A 22650-nucleotide genomic window follows, 5' to 3' on the forward strand; every position below is an offset into this window, starting at 1 on the left:
TACTTGAATTATTAATTAAAATATACTTATGATGTTATTAAAACTTATTAATAGACTACATGATTTATTAATAAAATGGGTGATTTGTTATGCGAATTAAAAGCTTGAAGGGGCAACATGTAATTTTCAAAATCATATATTTTGAACAAATCTAAAAAAGTGTATTTCTAATTGAAAAATGATATCCACACCCACTTTTTAGACCAATTTTTTAAATTGAATGATATATAAGTGAGATGATTGGTTGATAATTAAAAATGATGTAAAAAAAAAATAGGGTAAATTACATTTACCTCCCCTGATGTTTCTGGCAAATACAGGGGCCTCCCCTGTGGTTTCAATGATTATAGAAACCTCCCCTACTTTAACTGACAATATCAAGATTCTCCTATTTTTTAACTGTCATTCATACAACTAACGGAAGTTGGTGATGTCATCAAAAATAAATACTGAAATGCCTATAATGCCCTCTAGTGTTTTGGTTTAAATGCATGAACAATAGGTAAAACCAATTTCCAAATATATGAAATCTAGATGTTAAATAAAAAAGAACATAATAGTGCCATCTCAAATTTTATTTGGCTCTCTCTCTCTCTCTCTCTCTCTCCTCTCTTTTTGCCTCAGAGTTTTTTTTTCTAAATATTACACATTTTAGCACAAATATATACATATATATACGCATACAATAATAGGAGAAGAAGAAACCAAGAAAGTTAAATCAAAAGCTACTCCGACGGCCACACCGTCTGAAAAAGTTTGGTTTCAATCCTAGACGAGAAGCTGTAGATGGAAGTCTAGGAAGATGAGGCGTCGGGGCAGTGAAGGACAATGGCGGCGGGCACCACGTCGCAGTCAACGGTGAGAAATCCTCCCACAACCTCAAAAGCATGGAAAAGTGATGCAAATAAATGATTTCATCCAACCAAAGTGATTCATGCACTCAGAAATATAAATCAGAACTTGCAAAGCAAATTAATAAAATCAAAAAGGAAAAAACTTAGCAAAAAATTATAAAGCTCAATAAATTTATAACCTATTATATAGGCTTCAGATCCCATGAAAAGTTTTGCAATATATTTAATTACACACCCAAACAAGTAATCAGAATTTCAAAGTTCAAAGAACTAGAAAAGATATAGCAAAACCCAATTCACAAACACCAAAGATGAACCAAAATATTTTGAAGTTCATATCAGACACTAAACAACTAAACAAGATCAATGTGACAATTAAAAAAGTCCACAAAACAGATCACTATCAATATCTAAACAACAGCCTATCTATGAGGAAATTTAATCTTTATTGGTACAAACAACAGATCTTGTGGAACACTGTATTCATCATCACAATGTTTGTGTAGAATCCATACCCTTGAACTTTTACTAAACTCTCTGTTACTGATACAGGACCCACTATCACCTTATGGGTTTGATTTGGATATGTGCGATTTAGAACCATACTCTACAGTGGTTGTTCGATTGCAAAAAAAGAAAAACAAATGTCGATGGTAGTCCGATTGTAGAGTTTGTTTGGAAATGGTGGGTTAGGTTGGGTGTGGTAAGGGTCGTTGGTCGTCGTCGCGAGAGAAGAAAAGAGGTTTGATCTTGTTGTCGATGGTCTCTTTGTCGGAGTCGGAGTAGGAAACCAAGAAAAGAGGCACTATTGGGTTGGGTTGGGAGGGAAGGCGAGAGAGAGAGAGAGAGAGAGAGAGAGAGAGAGTAGGGTTTGATTTCATTTTTAGGAAAATAAGCATTGTTGGGTTGGGTTGGGAGAGAATGAGAGAGAAGAGAGTGAGAGAATAAAGAAACAGAAGTTAATGGGTGGTGACTCTAGTTTCAAAAAGTAAAAAGGGATATTGTGTAGGGTATTTTCGTCTTTTCACATTTAATTTAAAAGGGTAATATGGTCATTCTGTATAGGTAAGTAACGTCGTTTGTGCAAAATTGATGGATTGGGGGAATCTTGATATTGTCTGTTAAAGTATGGGAGGTTTCTGTAATTATTGAAATCACAGGGGAGGTCTCTGTATTTGTCAGAAACCTCAGGCGAGGTAAATGTAATTTACCCAAAAAAATAACATAAAAATGATTGATTGATTGATCGTTAAACTTAAAAAATAAGTCTAATTTTGTAATTTGATTAAACCACCAACTATTTTTTCTTCTTCTTTTTTTTAGAAATTGTTACATAATTTTCTCTGTATCATTGAATAATAAAGAGAAAGTAAGGATGAAGATTGAAAATGAAAGGACAGACGAGTGAGGTCAAAGGTGGGTATTATCCTAGTACTTAAGTCTTGTTTGACATATACTAAAAAAATTAAATAGTTAAAAAGTCACTATCCTATTTAAATCACATCACCTCTCTACAATATCACTTCAAATCCAACCTATACCCAATTCATATTTCATAAAAAGTCAAAAAATACACTTATTTAGAACATCCCAAACCACCCCTTAGAATTTTTATTTTAAATTTTATCAAAAAAATATTAATTTATAATTTAAATTGGGTTGAGTTTATCTCATATTGCGATCTGAGGCCTCGTTTGGGAACAGACTAATTTAGTAACTTTTTGGTTATTTGGCTAAAATATGAGCTAAAAGTTTGGGATGACTTTTTGACTTTTTACGAAAAGATGTGCAAAAAGTAGAGAGAAAAGAGAATCTTTGACTTTTTAGTATGGGTTGTTGACTTTTTGACTAATTTAGTAACTTTTTGGCTTTTTAACTAAAACTGAGGGTTCCCAAACGAGGCCTCAACATGAAAGAATTTGAGGGACCTACATAGCTCACCACATATTTTAGTTTCGATGATCCGAACAATTTATTTTGTAGGGTCTTCACTCTAAAAAAAAGTAGTTCGATCCAATAATTACAACTTTTTCATTTGATCGTATTTGTCTTCAAAAAAATGAACAACAAATATTTTTTGAAATAGGCCATCCATTTTTTTAGACACAAGTGTTATAAAATAAAAATATTACGATTATCAAATTGATATAAATTTTTCATGGATGATATTTATTGAGGGTCTTATAAAATTTTTGAATTATCGAAACAAGACCCATAATAGGCTCTATAGGCCCCTCAAATTCTCTCGTATAGATCTCAATATAAAATAAACGCAACCCTTTAAATTTATTTACACTTAAAATAAGTTTGGGAATCTTCTACATTAATTAAAACTTTAAAATCAAATAGTTATTAAAAAACTAAGCTACTAACTAGGAGGAATAACACATCAGTGGAATCAGCTAAAATTATTTACAAAAAGTGAAAGAGTTTATGATTTTAATTATTAATATCTATAATATTTTTTCACTTTTTTGTAAATATTTTCCATTAACATAATGTCAGTGTAATTCCCTCGAAAAATTATACCAAAAAGTTAACGATTTTTTTTCCCCTCTATTTTTTACACGTTTTTTGTAAAAAATAAAAAAATAACACAAACATACGTATTTTTTTTACCTCATATTTTAGTCAAAAATTAAAAATTTATTAAAATAGTCTTTTATCAAAATAACCTTAAACTCCACACTATATCGTCTCCGCACTGTATCATACAGTAATGTTACATCCTACCAATTTTGGAACCACAAAATTAATCTCCCTTGACATCGTAAACACTCATTGAATAATTTTTATATTTTAATGAGATTCTCAAAAAATATAACTTATGACACATCACTGGATTGGTTTAGAGATCCAAAATTGGGGTCCAAAATATTTTCTTGAGACCATATCCTGAGGCCATACAATGAAGGTTATACATACAAAGCATTAGTTTTATTGAGTAACTATGACTATAGAAATAAATTGTATTTTATTTTATAAAATAGATAGTTTAAGTTTAATTATATTTACAATTTATTATATAAAATAAAATATAATTTATTTTTTATTTATAATTTTGTGATGAAATTAATTTTTTAAATAAATAATCTTTATTATAAGACTTATAAAATAAATAATTTAAATCATTCATATGAATTTAAATTAAAACCTATAAAAAAAATAAACAGATGAAATAGGAAGGAATCTTATTCCGTGAGAAATACGAAGGATTCTTGTTCCGTAAGATCATGGTCTCGTTTGATGTAGTTGTTAAAACAAATTATAAATTATATTTTAACAGATTATAAATTATAACTATAATCAAAAATTGTTAATTTGTTTAGTGTAACCGTTGAATCATAGATTTAAATTGTTGAGTAGTGTTTGTTAAATAAGCTGTGAAGTAACTTTTTCAATTAATTTTTATTTTTTATTATTCACTACTTGTCTACATTTCTCATAAAAAATAATAATAATATTCTATAGTCTATTTGGGTCTTTTTCTATTTTTAAAAAAATTTAAAATAAAAAAATCTAAAAGTATAATAGTAAATTAACATGTTTATAGCGGAAGTTGATAATCAGAATCAAAGGGTGAGCAGCTTCTCAGAGCCTCCGTTTGGGAAGTGGGTTGGCTTTTTGGCTTTTTGGCTATTTTAGCCTGGGCTATTTTAGCCTGGTTTGGGAAGGACTTTTTGGCTTTTTGGCTTTTTTGGCTTTTTTTGTGAGAGAGGATTGTAATGATTATGGGTTGGATTTGATGTTTTGTTTTTTGTGGCTAAAATAGCCTATTTTGTTTTTTGTGGCTATTTTAGCCAAAAAAGCCTGGGCTTTTTCTTGCCAAACGGAGGCAGAATCAACTTTTTTAACTTAAAATAAGTTATTAGAATAAAAAATTATTTAAAATAAATTTAACCAAACAGTTCAAAATAACTTTTCAAACAAACTATAAATTAACTTAATAAAGCATAAACAAACACCCTCCATATCCTGGGGCCATAGCTTTTGGTTTTTTTTTTTTTGGTTACAGGGAAATCCTCCCACCCTCTCACAGGTCCAAGGCAGCGACCCATGAGGAGATCACCAGGGTGTCCTGTTGTCCGTTCCGAGTAAGAGACTATAACCTGGAAACTTGTCCCGACCTCCCAAGGCAAACTTCGATTAAGTCAGAACTCGCACAGCAAGAGAACATTAAACCTACACCAAGTAACTGATTAGGCATCCTTGAGATCCAACCTCCTAACTAACAGTGATTCGCCCAGAAAATTGACCCAAGAAAAAAATTGAACTTATAACTTTAGAGCTTAAACCTCGATACCTTACCAGAATGTCACAACCCCTGGATTATTTCTGTTGGTTTTAAGCACAGAGTTGGAGGGACCCTACGGTTCAAGTGCCTAGGCATGTACTCCTCTGGAAAAAAAAGTAAATAAATAGGGCAAATTACATATACACCCCTCCAGGTTTGGTTAAATTACAGATACCCCCTGAGGTTTCGGAAATTACATCCCGCCCCCTGAAGTTTGTATTTTCATAACAATTTACCCCCTGAGGTTTATATTTCATAACAAATTACCCCCTAATTTCTTATGCAAATATAGCATTCAAGGGGGAATTCGTAATTTCTCAAACCTCAGGGGGTATCTGTAATTTTGTCAAACCTGGAGGGGTGTATATGTAATTTGCCCAAATAAATAAACAAAGCCCAGTTCCCCATGGGTACGTTTTTCGTTCTTCTACACATTTCCCCCCTTGAGTTTTTAACCAACTAGTGTTCCACGCGTGATATGTATAGATTATGTTTATAACTATTTATATATATATATATATATATGTGAATTGTGATTTTTAAATATATATATATATATATTTTTACACAAATAAAAAGAAATATAACAAATGTAATATATTTTTAATTAATTATTTTATGTTTACTTTTATTTAAAATTTAAAAATAATATACTGGTAAATTTTATAATTAAATTAAGAAAAATTTATTCTTAACGATATTTTTTTATTTCTATATAAATATACTTTTAAAAAAATAAATATAAAAAAGATAGTCAATATAAATATTATACCTTAAGTAAAAAAATGTAGTTAGCAATTATGCTTTCATAAATATACTATAGTTTTAATTTCAAATTTAAAAAAAAAAAAACTATTTTAAAATCATTTTATGTAGTTAGTACCAATTAGAATTTTCTTAGCAAAAAAGGAAGTTATAAAATTTTGTTGCAAATTTTCAAATGTCTATTATTAAACATTCTATTCTATTATTTGTTTGTTTGCTTATTTGCTTTGAGAGTTTTAATCTTTAATCTTTGCTCCACATTCATTGTATTGTTTTATTTTATTTTTTGATTTTCGCATAATACCTCTTTCATAGTGCATTTCCGAGTGTATTACAATATATAGAAAAAAAAAAGTATGTAATTGTCCAAAACTGAAACTAGTTTAAGGAAAAAAATAAAATTGTTTGAAAGGGAAAATGATTTATTTATTTATTAATTAATTTTTAATAATAAACTTTTAAAGAAAACAAAGAAACCTATATATAAAAAAATATATATTAAACTAAACATAAAATATAATATAAAAATAAATAAATTATAGGATTTTCAAGAAGTGAGACTCACAAATAAATTTGTAAAATCTTATATATTCATATATTTTTTGTGTATGTTTTTTATACTTTTAATCCCGAGAATGATATTGAAATAGTTTGCACTTCTTGCATTTGGTCCATCTAATAACTTTAGCAAATAAAGATTTAATAAATTTTATAAGATAAAACACAAATAATTGTGAGACAAAAATATCTTTAAAATGAAAGTAACGTTCAATGATAATGTAGAAGCACACCTGACAGTTTAATTGAAGGTATAACTAGATAAATCGCCATAGAAGAAGAAAACCTTTATTTTTCATCACAATAATTATATAACTCAATATATAATTTTAATGTCTGTCACTCTACTACACGTCTAATTGTCTATCAATATTAAAATGAATGCATGAACAAAAAAAAAGGGGAACATTTGAGAAGACAAAGAATTATGGTTTGAGGCCTTTCAATTGCTAAATTCTATTAATCAAAAGTTATTAAGCTTAAAGGTCGGATTTTTAATATTTGTTAACCATTAAAGTTGAGTTCTTTGTTTTCATCTATACTCACTTGATAATTTGAAAGTGGACACATGTCAAGCCTTTAAACAAATACTTGACACATTTTTTGAGCATTATTAATGAAATGCATAATGTAATTTTTTTTCCTTTTTTTTTTTTGCAATTACAACCTGTTATTTTTTAATAAGAATTTATATTTGTTTTAGATATTTTTTAATATATAAATTATTTTTTACAATGTAATTTTTTTCTTTTTTTTTTCGCAATTGCAACATGTTATTTTTTAATAAAAATTTATATTTATTTTAGATATTTTTTTAATATAGAAATTATTTTTTAAAATTTTAATGAAATGCAGAGTGTATTTCTTTTCTTTTCTTTTCTTTTCTTTGCAATTACGACATGTTATTTTTTAATAAGAATTTATATTTGTTTTAGATATGTTTTTTAATATACAAATTAATTTTTTTAGATTTTAATGAAATATACAGTGTAATTTTTTTCTCTTTTTTTTTCGGTAATGGCAACCTTTTATTTTTTTAATAAGAATTCATATTTATTTTAGATATTTTTTAATATACAAATTATTTTTTAAAGATTTTTTTATAAAAATAATTGAATAATCCCATCACTAACCATAGTGTATAAGAGAAGTTGAAAATAGTGCGGTAGTAGGTATGAGAGAAGTTAAAAAGGTTTGTGGGTTGGGAGAAGTCAATAAATATTGATGTCTTTTTTTTTTTAAATCAAAATATTAGAAAATTAAGATTGAGATATTGAAACTCCTACAAAATTTGTGGGTTAGAAACCCCATTTTCCTTATATAATACTAGCCTATCACCCGTACTATGCACGGGATAATTATAGATATTTATATTTGTTTTAGATTTTTTTAATATATAAATTATGTTTTTTAATATTTTTTATAAAAATAATTTAACAATTTGATCACTAACCATAATATACGTGAGAAGTTGAAAAGGGTACTGCAGTAACTATACACAAATTGTATTTATAATTATTTGTATGAGGGGATTGTAAATGCTGATCAGGAAATTTTGACCAAATCAATAAATGCAGGCATGTGGAAAGACATGTGGATTGAAAAAAGTTAATAAATGCTGATCAAGGGATTTTGACCAAATCAATAAATGCTGAGTTTTTTTTTAAATAAAAAATAAAAAAATTTGAAAATTCAGATTGAAATATTGAAACTCCCACAGGCATTGGGGGTTAAAAATCCCATTTTGCTTAACACGGAATAATTATAAATATTTATATTTGTATTAGATTTTTTTTAATATATAAATTATGCTTTTTAAGATTTTTTATAAAAATAATTTAACAATCTTATCACTAAGCATAGTGTATGAGAGAAGTTAAAAATAGTACTGCAGTAACTATACACGGATTGTATCTATAATTATTTGTATGAGGGGATTTCAAATGCTGATCAGGGGATTGTATCAATAAATGCAGGCATGTGAAAAAACATGTGGATTAAAAAAAGTTAATAAATGTTAATCAGGGGATTTTGACCAAATCAATAATTGTTGAGTTTTTCTTTTTTTAATAAAAAATATAAAAAATTCAGATTCGGATATTAAAACTCCCAAGGGCCTTGGGGTTAAAAACCCCTTTTTGCTTAATATATAGTATAGATATAGATAGATAGATAGATATAGATATAGATAATATAATATAGATAGATAGATGTGTTGAAATTTTCAAGGAATTTGGTTTATGCTAGTTTTTAATGTATTAAAGTTTAATTATGAGGGAGTTTTGACCAAATCTCCCAAAAGGCATGGGAATTGGGAGAAATTAATAAATGCTGAGATTTTTTTTTAAATCAAAAAATTAGAAAATTAGGATTGAGATATTGGAGTTCCCACAAGCCTTGAGGGTTAAAACCCCATTTTGCTTAATATATAGTATAGACTAACCTATCACCCGTGCTATGCACGAGATAATTATATATATTTATATTTGTTTTAATTTTTTTTAATATATAAATTATGTTTTTTAAGATTTTTTATAAAAATAATTTAACAATCTTATCACTAATCATAGTGTACAAGATAAATTAAAAATGCTACTGCAGTAACTATTCAACAGTTGTATCTATAATTATTTGTATGAGGGAATTTTAAATACTAATCAGAGATTTTAACCAAATCAATAACTGCTGAGATTTTTTTTTAAATAAAAAATTTAGAAAATTAAGATTGAAAGATTGGAGCTCCCACAAGGCTTGGGGTTTAGAAACCCCATTTTTCTTAATATATTTACAATTTTCTATATATGTGAATTGCGATTTTTAAATATCTTTTTTTTTTAAATGTCTTCTTTTTCCCCCTTTTTATATTATATTAAAGTTTAATATTTTGATAATAATCATATGTGTTGGACTTTTCAAGAAATTAAATGTCTTCTTTTTTTATTATATTATATTAAAGTTTAATATTTTGATAATAATCATATGTGTTGGCCTTTTCAAGAAATTTTTTTTATGCTTGTTCTTAATGCATTAAAGTGTTATTATGAGGGATAATAATCATATATGTTGGAACTTTTCAAGAAATTCATGTGTTGGATTTCAAAGAATTTTTTTTATACTTGTTCTTAATGCATTAAAGTGTTATTATGAAGGTAAGACTTGGGAGTTGGGAGAAGTTAATAAATGATAAGTTTTTTTTTTTTTTTAAATCAAAAAATCAGGAAAATGAGATTGAAGCTCCCACAAGATTTTGGGGTTAAAAACCTATTTTTGCTTAATATATAGTATAGATGCTAGTGGTAACCTGTGTTATACACGAGATTTTATAAATTAAAAAAATTATTATAATTATCTTGAAATAATTTAATATTTTGTCTTGTGGTATACATAAAATTTATAAGTTAACTTTTATGCTTATAACTTTTTAAATTATTAGTTTAAAAAAATTAAATATATATATATATATATATATAAGTCTAATTAGTGCAATTTTGATAATTTGTATTAAAAAAACGTTAAATCTGATTAAATGAAATTAAATGAGTTTTGACATACCTTTTATTGTTATGAAAATATGTAAATTTAAAAGTTATAATTAAGACAAATATACAATTTTATTATTAAATGTGAAGTGAAGTGATATTTAACAATAATTAATATAATGTTTCTATTATTAATCCCATTTTTAAGTTGCATTTCTTTTGATTTCAATTTCATAACTAAAAATACAATGTGAATGTAATATACACATGGATTTCTAGTCATTAATAATAAGAAGGTTTTAAAATATTTCAAACTTTCATCATTTTCTTTTGATTTTTTTTTATCTAATTTGATTTTAAATTTGAATAAATTTTTTGATTTTATATGAATTATTTTAACTTTTTCATTAAATTTTTTATCAATTTTTAAAAGAATTTCATTCTTATCCTCTCTCTTTTTTTTGTTTTTCTTTTCACTAATTTTGGTGGAAAAGACAATAATTTTCAACATTTCATATTTTTAAATTTTTATCAAATTATAATTTGATAAAAACAATATTAAGGGCGGAAAATTCCCTTAATTAGAATTATAGTGAAATAACATCTTGAAATAGTCAAAGTTTGAGTATGTGGTTTGTTGAAATGTATAATTTAATTAATTCTTTTTTCATATTTGTATAAAAATTGACACTTATAATTACATCATTATAATTCAGATTATGGAAAAAAAATTGAGGTGTTAAACATTTTCTATTTGTAAATATCCTACATTTAAAAAAAATGTAGCTTTTGGATATGTGTTTACTAGTTTTTTTTTATGAGCATAAACAATTGATGTTTCAATTTAAAAATTAAAAAGTAAAAAAAAATATAGATTGGATTTTTTAGAGATAAAAGAAGACATCTAACTCTTCTATATACTATTTAAGATGGACTATTTAATCACATAAAAAAATAGAAATTATATTTAAAGATTATCCCTATATATTATGCTATTATATACAATTATAGCTGTAATAAATTAACTATAATATAAATGAAAAGTTATATTAAGCTTTTATTTTCAATTAATTGAATTATAATTAACAAACTAACAAATAGCTGTAATTGTCTAATGGTATAAAAAGAAGATAAAAATAAATAACACAATGATATTTAAAAGTTTTAAATTTACCTAATATTATAGTAAAATCTAGAATTCTCAATAAATTTTCACATTTTCTATAAAATAAAATGACAATAAAAAATAAAAAATTTTGATACCCATTTTTTTTTACTTCAAATTTTTGGTCTTCATTGAAGAAAATAAATCCGATCAAAATTCTTGGCACAGAACGGACATAGATACATTGATTGCAACTATAATTACTAATAATTCTTCTATACCATGCAAACCTGTAAACAAACACATAAACCTACCTAAAATCGAAACCGAAACTAAACCAAAACCAAACCAACATGAGAGAAAAAGAATCACACATGAAAAAAAATAAAATTAAAAAACAAATAAATTTATAGAATGCGAGAATATTACCTCCAACAACTTGGACCTGACCTGACCCAATCAGTTAGCTCATCCGCCAGTGCCTGTGAAGTTTAAGAGTTGTGTCGCGACCGTAATTTTCTTAAGTCATTATTTATTATTATTATGGTTATTATTATCATATTTTATTTTTGACTTTATTAATTCTGTGGTCACATGAAAATTTAATGTGATATTTAATGAATTTAATGTGGTAATTAATTAATTAAATGTGTTATTTAATTATATATAATTAATCTTTAAATGTTTATGTTTGTTATATATAAAAAAAGAGGGGTGATATATATATATATATAGATATATATTTTATATTTATATTTATATTTATATTTATATTTATTGTAATTATGGTGTATTATATAATATAATATATTATTATAATTTATTAAGTTATTATATATTGAGATTTAGATTTACAATATAATATTATTAGGTTATGCTAGCTCTTAGGTTATTATATAGAAAAATGATCAAGACTCCCTTTCTTCCCATCCCCTTTGACCCCCACTCTTTTCTGATTGGTCAATTTTTTTTTTTTCTTCTTTTTTTTCTCCTTCAATCATCACCCGCCAGGTATATGTAAGGTGGTGGAGGTTGGTGATTGAGGGGTCTCAATCACAGCCCTATTATATATATAAAAACATAAAAATACTAAACTAGGTTTTAGAAGTTGATAGAAAAAAAAAAAAAAAAAAAAAGAAAAAAAAAAAAAAAAAAAAAAAGGAGAAACAAGGCAGGAACGGCGCTGAGAGAGCGAGAGAGAGAGGAGAGAGAGAGAGAGAGAGAGTGTGTGTGCTGTGTGTGGCTGAGAGACGGGAAAGATATTGGAGCTGGAAAAAAAAAAATTAGGATTTTATTTTGGTGATTCTATTAATTCTCTTAAGTGATTTTTTAATTTCAAAAAAATATTATGGGTACAAAACTCATTTTTCTTAATTTATATTTAATTCATTATTTTTATTTATTGACGTTAGTTTGATGTTGTATTTACCTAAAAATGATAGATTAATTTTAATTATTCTGATTAGTGGTGTATGTAAAATTTAGAATTTTTAGATAATTGATTGATTTTAATTATTTTGATTAGTTGTGTTTGTAAGGTTTAAGGTTTTTAGATAATTGATTGATTTTAATTATTTTGTTTAGTTGTGTATGTAAGGTTTTGGGTTATTAGTTGATTGATTGATTGTAATTATTTTAATTAGTTGTGTATGCCATGTTTAGGGTTTTTTATATAAATTTATTTTATGGTTGTAATCACACTCATGGTTATATGAAATTAAAATTAATTAAGAATCCATAGATAAATTTCTTATACTCCACCATGACTCCATAGATTTTTGTTTTATTTAAATGATAGTGAGAAAGGGTGTATAAAAAAAAGTGAGGATTATGAGATTTATTTGAATGCCTTAAGCTTGACATTGTTATGTTTATTCTCATGAGTGAGATTTGTATATATATATATATGAGAGGGTAATTTTTGGGAAAAATTGGGCCGAGCTGCGAGTTGGGCTTTGTGGCCCAAAGTGCGAAGGACTAAGTAAAAAGGCCGTAATGGTTACTCCGGCCCAGGAGAGGCAAGGTTACTCCGGCCTAGGAGAAACAAAGTTACTCCGGCCATGGAGGTAAAATTACTTCGGCTCAGGAATTATAAAGATACTTCGGTCCGGGAACGATTTAGAGTTATACCGGTCTTGGAGTCATACCGGCCGAAAGTCATTGGTTCGGTCTAAGACCGTACCATTGGTTGTACATGGGAGAACCGATATAAGGATGGAGTTAAAATTGGAACCGAACTAAGAATAGTTCGGTTTACTCAGTGGCTCTGCATCGCCAAGCTTATTTCGGTCATATAGTAGTTCGGCCAAAGTAAAAACCATCCCACTTGGTTTAAGCAGTGGGGGAGGGTGTAAAAGGATAAGCATTATCCTTAGGAGTATGAATCCTAGGAGGACTCTGCATGGAGGAATAAAAGTCTTACTAGGATTATGCCACTCGAAACCTATAAAAGCTCACAAGCATCACCTTGGAGGAGGTAACATAACACCACATACAATTTTGTTTTCTGAACACATTGAGCTTTGTCTATTTGTCAAGTTTTCTGACTTAGGCATCAGAGAGGTTTCCGGCACACACCCGCCGGCTAGCTCACGTTTGTGTTTTCAGGTGACAAAGCGACGTCGTACGGAGGAGCGTGGACTTAGTCAACAGGATTATACGAGGAGAATTATTTCTTCCCCGTACAATTGGCGCCGTCTGTGGGAAGAACAGACAAGAACAAAAAACCTCTTGACTAAGCTTCTCCTTTTCTCAATCAATGGCACACATTGAAGAACTACCGCAGTCCGCCGTCGACGGGCTAACTCCAGATGGGGGCACAAGGCGAGAAGGATTACCCTCTGTCCCTCCTATGGCAGATTTGGAGCCCCAACAACATAACTCCAGGCGGAGTGGCAGGGGAAGGAGGAATAACAGCCCTCGTCACTCTCAAAGTCCTGACAGGCAAAGGAGGAGGATTGATCCCCAAGCCCTGGAAGATCGCGTAAAGGAGCAAGATGAACTAATTCGGAAGATGGCGGCGGACATGGAGGCTTTGAAACGCCAGATGAAGACTAAAGATGTGGCGACAGGAGAGGGGCGCAAGAACAAGACGCCCCCTCGCCACTCAGAGAATCGTAGTAGGAACACTACACCCTCACAAGGAGAGATCAGAAGCCTCAGGACAGGCGACACTCAATCCTTGTCTTCCAGAACTCGTCACTCTAGGTCTGAGAGGACGAGATCTGAGAGATCATACACTGAAGGAAGCACGTATTGGCCTTCACATTCACACCAAACCAGATCTAGACAGACATAGCTGCCCAGGCCATCCGACTTACGAACCGTGCTTGAAGAAAAAGCACGATGCAAGGAGGATGCCAGGGCAAGGGATCCACACCGAGTTTTTGCCTTACAGCGGTTGGCTCCTCGGACGCATGGAAGCGTCGAGGTTGGAATGTCAATACCGCGCCCTGCCTACGAACCAACGGACAAAGCCTTAGCAAGACTACAGACTTCGCCATTTGTTCCAGCAATCGAGAACGCACCCCTACCATCAGGCTTCCTTCAGCCGAAATTCACCACATATGAAGGGAAGACGGACCCGTACTCACACTTGAGCCACTTCCGCCAAGTCATGGCTGTATACAGACGAAACGAGGCCTTAATGTGCATACTCTTCCCATCAAGTCTTGGCGACCTAGGCTTGACTTGGTTTGAAAAGCTCCCAGAGGGCAGCATAGCCTCCTGGGCTCAACTGGCAGAAGCATTTGTAACAAGGTTTCGAACAAACACTAAAACGCCGGTGGAGATAGACCAGTTACTCTCCATCGACATGGGGGATAAAGAGACCCTTAGATCCTACAACAGTCGTTACTGGGAAACATTCAATCAGATTGGGGACTGCCCCACCAATCTTGCCATTGCGCAGTATAAAAGAGGCCTTCCAGTAGGGAACAGACTAAGGGATTCGATCACCATGACGCCACCCCTCACCATGGAGGCCCTGATGGAAAGAGTGCATCAGCACATCAGGGTAGAAGAGGATGGCGCACGTGCCAAAGCAAAATCTAGTGCAACCGCGGCACCAGAAAAGAAAACCCCAGCAAAGGTCAATGCAGTAGATCGGCAGAATAAAAACGGACGTGGCAGACGAGATAACGGAGAAGACCCAAACAAAAGATGGTTGAGAATCCGCACTGCCATAACAACGGTGTTCAAAAAACCAATATATCGGATTCTGAGCGAAATAAGAGATGAGCCTTTTGTCAAGTGGCCAGCCAAGCTAGGGGAAGCTCAGAAAGACTACGACGACAGATCACGGTGCACCTTCCACAAAGAAAAAGGGCACCGAACTGAGAATTGCACACCGTTAAGACAACACTTAGAAGAGTTGGTGGCAGCAGGCCACTTGGACAAATATATTGAAGGAGGGACGCAACCAGCCCTCCAAGATCATAATAACCATCCCAACAGAATGCCAGTCGATGCACCGCCTCAAGGTATTATCAATGTCATACATGGAGTTTTTGAACCTGAGCGCGTATGCGAGCTCAGAGGTTCAATCAAAAAGGCTGAGCACTTTAGAGAAGTGCTAGGTGCCCAACCTGCCACCAAGAAAGGGAAGACAGAGGCAACAAACGTCATGTCTTTTTCGGATAAAGACCTGGATCGAATATACTGTCCTCACAATGATGCTCTGGTTGTCACTCTCCGAGTCAAAGATTTTGACGTCAAGCGGATTCTGATCGACCAGGGTAGTTCATGTGAGATCATGTACTACGAAACATTCAAACAGTTGAAGCTGCAAGACAAAGACTTGGCGCCTGCAGTTTCTCCCCTAATTGGATTCAACTCCATGCCAGAATGGCCCGTCGGCAAAATAATTCTTCCGGTCAGAGCAGGAAGCGTAACAAAACAAGTGGAGTTCTGGGTATTGAAGGTCCCCTCCACTTACAACATCATCTTGGGAAGAACATGGCTGCATGCCATGCGTTCGGTAGCGTCATCATACCATCAGGTAATGCGGTTCCCCAACGACACCGGTATAATTGAAGAAGTCTATGGAGATCAGATCATGTCAAAACAATGTTTCGTCACGGTGAATGGCAGCCGCGCTGCCAAAGGATATGTTCATTCGGTGGAAGAACCAGAAAGTAATGAACTATTCGCGGACGTCGGTAAAGAGGCTGATCAGAAAGCGGTGGAGGACTTGGTGAAGGTAAAAATAGATGAGAAGAACCCGGATAAGTTCTTCTTGCTTGGCTTATCGTTGTCCAGCACTGAGAGATTGGAGGTCTTGGAATTCTTGACCTCTAACATCGAAGTGTTTGCCTGAACGCCCTACGACATGCCAGGCATTGATCCAAACTTCATCAGTCGCCAACTCAATGTCCACCCATCTGCCAGACCAGTCATACAACGCACACGCAGATCGGCACTCCACCACGCCGAAATAGTGGCAGAAGAAGTAGGCAACCTACTGGAGGCAGGAGCAATTAGAGAAGTGCACTACCCAAGATGGATCTCCAACACAGTCGTAGTGCCAAAAAAGAATGGTAAATGGCGTGTCTGCGTCGACTATAAAACAGTCAACAAGGCATGCCCAAAAGATAGCTTCCCTTTACCAAGGATAGATCAACTGGTAGACTTAACGGCGGGGCACAATCGACTTAGCTTTCTGGATGCATACAGAGGCTACCACCAGATCGCCATGCATGAACCAGACCAGGAGGTCACATCCTTCATAACACCAAGTGGATTATATTGCTACAAGGTCATGCCCTTTGGCCTAAAGAACGCAGGGGCGACATTCCAACGGATGGTCACCAAGATGTTCGAACCATTGTTAGGCAGAACAATGGAGGCTTACATCAACGACATGGTGGTCAAAAGCAAGGATGAGAATGACCATCTTAAAGACCTAGGCGAGATGTTCCAGATCTTGAAGAAACACAAGTTGCGCCTCAATGCGTCCAAATGCGCATTCGGAGTTGGATCTGGAAAATTCTTGGGCTTCCTTGTGACCAACTGGGGTATAGAAGCAGACCCCTCTCAGATTAAAGCAATCCAGGAGCTGGAGAGACCAAACTCAATCAAAGAAGTGCAGCATCTCACTGGTATGGCGGCTGCGCTCAACCGGTTCATAAGCAGGTCATCAGACAGATTACGACCATTCTTCCAAACTTTAAAAGCCAAGTTTGAGTGGGATGAAGAATGCGACCAAGCTCTGGAAAGCTTGAAGGAGTACATGTCTTCCCCACCACTACTTGTTACTCCAGTACCTGGTGAAGAACTCTTTTTGTACCTGGCAGTCTCTCAGCACGCAGTTAGCGCAGTGTTGGTTCGTGCAGAAGGAATACAACACTTGCCCATCTTTTATGTCAGCAAGACATTGTTAGGAGCCGAAACAAGGTACTTGCCCTTAGAGAAACTAGCATTAGTATTAATGATGGCATCCAGAAAATTGGCACACTACTTTCATGCCCACACCATAGTCGTCCTCACAGCTTTTCCACTAAAAGCTTTGTTTGAAAGGGCGAACTTTTCTGGGCGAATCTTACAGTGGGCAGTAGAGTTGGGACAATTCGACATCAAGTTCCAACCCAAGACCGCAATAAAAGCCCAATCTTTGGCAGACTTCGTCGCAGAGTTTACTCCTGGAAGTCATCATATGTGCCCAGTCGACCTAACCGAACTAGGGACGGAAGTTGACGCCGGAATAGCGCAACCCCTAGTAGAGGGTAGTCAATCAAGCACCAAGGCAGACCATACTAAGGACAACAAAGAAGAGACAAACAAAGGCTCACCAACAGTTCAATCAGAGGACGAAGGGCAGACAGCAAACATGGACCTTGAAGAAAACACCATCCTTGACCCCACGACATCGTCTGACCTCTCCACTTGCTGGAAGTTATTCGTTGGAGAGATGTGGAAGCTCTTTGTGGATGAAGCATCCAACCGGCATGGTGCAGGACTTGGCATAGTCCTCATCTCCCCAGACGGCCTGGTTGTAGAGCAAGCAATCAACCTTGGCTTCCCAGCATCCAACAATGAAGCGGAGTATGAGGCGCTTCTCGCAGGACTCAAGTCAGCACACTACATGAAGGCCACCGAACTAATGGTTTACAGCAACTCACAACTAGTGGTAAACCAAATTTCTGGCGACTACGAAGCAAAGGATGACAGAATGGCCAAATACCAAGAGCTGGTCAGAACAGAGATCAAAAAGTTCGATATAGTAAGGATAGAACAAATTGGCAGGGAGGAAAACAGCAGAGCAGACGAACTAGCAGGCTTTGCCTCGATGGCAGATGCATCTACCCCTCATCCATTGCTCATCGACTACTTACCAAGACCAAGCATAGAAGACCCCGAAGCAGAAGAAGTATATTGCGCAGAACTAAGCCCCTCTTGAATGGATCCCATCATCCTGTTCCTAAAAGACGGCATCCTACTAGAAGAGAAAAAGAAGCCAACAGAATAAGGGCAAAGTCGCAGCGATTTTGGCTATCTCCATCTTTGGCATTATACAAGAAGTCATTCTCAGGGCCTTACCTAAAGTGCGTTCATCCCAGCAAAGTAGAAGCATTTTTGTTCGAAATACACGAAGGAGTATGCGGAAGCCATCAAGGGGGAAGGTCGCTAGCTTACAGGGCCATTTCACAAGGTTATTGGTGGCTATACATGTAGGTAGACTCAGAGAAATATGTGAAGAAGTGTGAAAAATGTTAGAAATTTGCACATCAAATACATCAACCAGCCAGAGAACTCCTACCATTGACTAGCCCATGGCCTTTCGCAATGTGGGGTTTGGACATTGTATGACCACTTCCAACAGCGCCCGGCGGCAGGAAGTTCTTTCTCGCGGCAACAGACTACTTCACAAAGTGGGTTGAAGCAGAAGCATTGGCATCAATCAAGGAAAAAGATGTGAAGAAGTTCGTCTGGCAAAACATCATCACTCGATTTGGCATACCAAAGGCCCTAATCTCAGACAATGGCACTCAATTCGACGGCAGAATCTTCAGAAACTTTTGTGAAGAGTACAAGATAGAGTTCTACAATTCTACACCAGCATATCCTCAAGCGAATGGCCAAGCAAAAGTATCAAATAAAGTCGTCTTGGATGGACTAAAGAAAAGACTAGAGAAGGCAAAAGGCAAGTGGTCAGACGAACTTCCTCATGTTTTATGGGCATACCGCACCACACCTCGGCGATCGACAGGAGAAACACCATTCTTCTTAGCTTACGGAATGGAAGCAGTAATCCCATTAGAAGTTGGCCTCCCCATAATTCGAAGCGAAAATTTTGATCCAGACTTAAATGGAGAAGCCATAGCTTTAGAACTCGACCTTGCAGAAGAAAGAAGAGAAAGAGCACTAGTTCACATCGCCGCATACCAACGAGAGTTAATCAGAAAATACAACAAAAAGGTGCATCCAAGACAATTCAAGATCGGCGATTGGGTACTGCGCAAAGTAATGGGAAACACCTTGATCCCAGGAGATGAAAAGTTAGGGCCAAACTGGGAAGGTCCTTACAAGGTGGTTGGGTTAGCAGGCAAAGGGGCATACCACCTAGAAGACAAGGATGGCAAGGCAATCCCTAGGCCATGGAATACAGCCAATCTCAAGTTATTTTACTTTTAGCTTTTCTTTTTCAAACATATGTAATTTTTTCTTTTTTCAATAAAACAAGCAATTTTTTTCAGCACAAGTTGTTCTTTGTAAAAGTTAGCTTTAGTAAAGATTAGGTATATTGCAAGCATTCTATTCTAAGTTAGCTGGAAAAACTAACTTAGAGGTTGGTTGGATTAAACCAACACCCTTGCTAAGCCCAGGATAAGGATCCAGGCTGCAGGACGTTTTGGTCGGAATAACCAAACATTGTTCTAAGTTAGCTGGAAAAACTAACTTAGAGGTTGGCTGGAATAAACCAACTCTTGTTACTCTTCAGCCGAAGTAAGGGTATGGCTGAAGAGTGGCTGGCTGGAATAAACCAACACTTGTTACTCTTCAGCCGAAGTAAGGGAATGGCTGAAGAATGGTTGGCTGGAATAAACCAACTCTTGTTACTCTTCAGCCGAAGTAAGAGTATGGCTGAAGAGTGGTTGGCTGGAATAAACCAACACTTGTTACTCTTCAGCCGAAGTAAGGGAATGGCTGAAGAATGGTTGGCTGGAATAAACCAACTCTTGTTACTCTTCAGCCGATGTAAGAGTATGGCTGAAGAGTGGTTGGCTGGAATAAACCAACACTTGTTACTCTTCAGCCGAAGTAAGGGAATGGCTGAAGAATGGTTGGCTGGAATAAACGAACTCTTGTTACTCTTCAGCCGAAGTAAGAGTATGGCTGAAGAGTGGTTGGCTGGAATAAACCAACACTTGTTACTCTTCAGCCGAAGTAAGGGAATGGCTGAAGAATGGTTGGCTGGAATAAACCAACTCTTGTTACTCTTCAGCCGAAGTAAGAGTATGGCTGAAGAGTGGTGGGCTGGAATAAACCAACTCTTGTTACTCTTCAGCCGAAGTAAGGGTATGGCTGAAGAGTGGTTGGCTGAAATAAACCAACACTTGTTATTCTTCAGCTGAAGTAAGGGTACGGCTGAAGAATGGTTGGCTGGAATAAAACCAACTCTTATTACTCTTCAGCCGAAGTAAGGGTATGGCTGAAGAAGTGGTTGGCTAAACCAAACTCTGTGTACTCCTCAGCCACAGTAATTATGTCGGCTAAGGAGTGGTTGGCTGGTAAGCATAGTTTAACAAGTAAAAACCGAAATAGAAGTTGGAGTATTAGAAGGCATTACGAAGTACAGGCATACATATCAGAACTGGAATAAGAGTCCAACAAAATTTTCATTCATAGAAGAGCAAGTACAAGAGGAACATAGCCCGGTTACACAGGAAAGGTAACAAAAAAAGAGAAAAAATCAGGAAAAAAGTTCTTCAATTTCGGCGTCAAAAGCCGCATCACCATCAACTTGAAGACCGGTTTCAAGAGGAAGTTCACTCTCGGTTGCCAGGATGGTTTCGGTTGGAACCACGGTGTCACTTGGCTGTTCAATAGGTAGGTCCTCTACCATGGGCTCCAACCGAAGTGATGGGTCTGCACTAACAACCGGAATGTCTTCAGAAGCGGAGGAGTCATCAGAATCTGAGTCTTCCAGAAACTCTTGTTGCAAGGCACCCGCATACTCCGCAAGGGACTTCGGTATAAAGTAAGCTGGAGGGTTGAAGACCTCAGTCTGTTGATCATGATCGAGCTTCTCAACAGCCGCCCTCCAGCCGCACTTGAAGAACAGCTCCTTGGCAGCGTCACACTATTTGACATAGGCGTCTTCTGCCTTCTTGTAACCCTGCTTGTACCCCTCCTTTTCGGCTCCCTCCGCGCTCTTTTTTAGTTGAGTTATTTCGGTGTCTTTTCTCTTCTCAAGCTTCACCAACTCCTGCAGATACTTGTCTTTCATAGCGATGGCGGCTTTCTACTTCTCTGCTTCAGCCGAATTAACCAGATCGGCAAGTCGGCCGTTCTCTGCTTGCATCTTGGCCATTTTCTTTTCAGCTTCTTCTAGCTCGGCCACCTTTGCCTCGGCTTTCGCCATTGCCTGCCTTGTGGTTTTTCTAAGCTCTTGGACCTTCTTATACGTAATGTTATTTTTTTTGTAAGGCCTGACGAAACAAAGACATCTCTTGAGCCGAAGTAAAAGTTTGGAAAAATCAGAAAGAAAAAGCGGACAGAGCTACTTACCAAAATCATGGACTTCGATGTAGACCGGATTGACTTCATTTCGGTGTTTAATTGCTTTAGGTGGTGCTCCATGTCCTTGGGGAGGCACACACATTTGGCCAGATTAAAGGCCAATTGATGATCCTTTTCAGCAACAATCGAATCAGAAGCTTTGATGTCTCGATCGTTGAAGGTTAGCTTCGGAGCCCATTTTGCAGATTCTGGGGGATGGATTCAACCTCATCAACAAGTTGCTGTTCGGTCGATGCAGATCGGGCGCGTTTAGAAGGGCGAGATGAAGAGGGCTGCTGAGAAGGGAGGGCCACAACGGCAGACTGTGTTTGTACGGATGGTTCTACTTCGGCCCTGGTTGTGGCAGTCAGAAGGGCCCTAACTCTGCTTTTCTTTGCCATTTCTTCTTCAGCGGTTAGTGGGACAAGTCGTATTTCGGGGCAAGGTTGGGTCCGGTTCAGGTGCTTCTTCAAGAAGGAAATCGGTCACTCGGGCTTTTCGACGACCGCTATATCTATAGGTCGGCTCGAAGTTTAGAAGCTTTGACCAACTTCTTTCTTTAATCCGTAGTGCGGCTCGAAGTGTGTTCAGATTTGGATAACTATAATGGGAAACAAGATGAGCTGAGTCTGCAAAAAAGATTCAAACTGTCAGACCGGTTGTGAAATCTGAAACCGAAGTAACAGAAAAACATGTATGAAACCGAAGTGACTCTACCAGGTTCTCCTTTCTTCCAGTTTATACTTCGGCCTGGGATTGGGGCTTGCTGATCTTCAAAATTGCCCGATACCCAGAAGAAGTCATCATCATTAACGTCTTTGTCCGGTGTATCTTTTATTATCTTTTCTCTACGTCGACGTATCCTAAGGTAATAAA

This window comes from Camellia sinensis, chromosome 3 (genome assembly GCF_055761805.1).
Source record: "Camellia sinensis isolate YWXY chromosome 3, ASM5576180v1, whole genome shotgun sequence".
NCBI classification, from domain to species: Eukaryota; Viridiplantae; Streptophyta; class Magnoliopsida; order Ericales; family Theaceae; genus Camellia; species Camellia sinensis.